A 291-nucleotide genomic window follows, 5' to 3' on the forward strand; every position below is an offset into this window, starting at 1 on the left:
AAACCACAAGCTGTGACCCCACCAAAGGGTGGCTGGCAGGGCGCAGGAGCCACGTTCTCTCCAGCACAGTGTTACCAGCCCTGAGAAATGCTGTGCTGGGTGGGCAGAGCCACCCTCCTGCACCAGCTGGCACAGATCATTCTTGGGGTCACTCCAGCACCCCAAAAGCCAGCAAGCCAATAGCAACCCCTCCGGTGCTGTTGCTCCAGCGCCACGTGCACCAACCCGCAGCCAGATCCTGCTGTTGCCCAGCTCCTCTGTGCTAACCCCCCCAACACCCCATAAGACCCC

Source organism: Pterocles gutturalis, unplaced genomic scaffold (genome assembly GCF_000699245.1).
Source record: "Pterocles gutturalis isolate BGI_N339 unplaced genomic scaffold, ASM69924v1 scaffold15480, whole genome shotgun sequence".
Lineage (NCBI taxonomy): Eukaryota > Metazoa > Chordata > Aves > Pterocliformes > Pteroclidae > Pterocles > Pterocles gutturalis.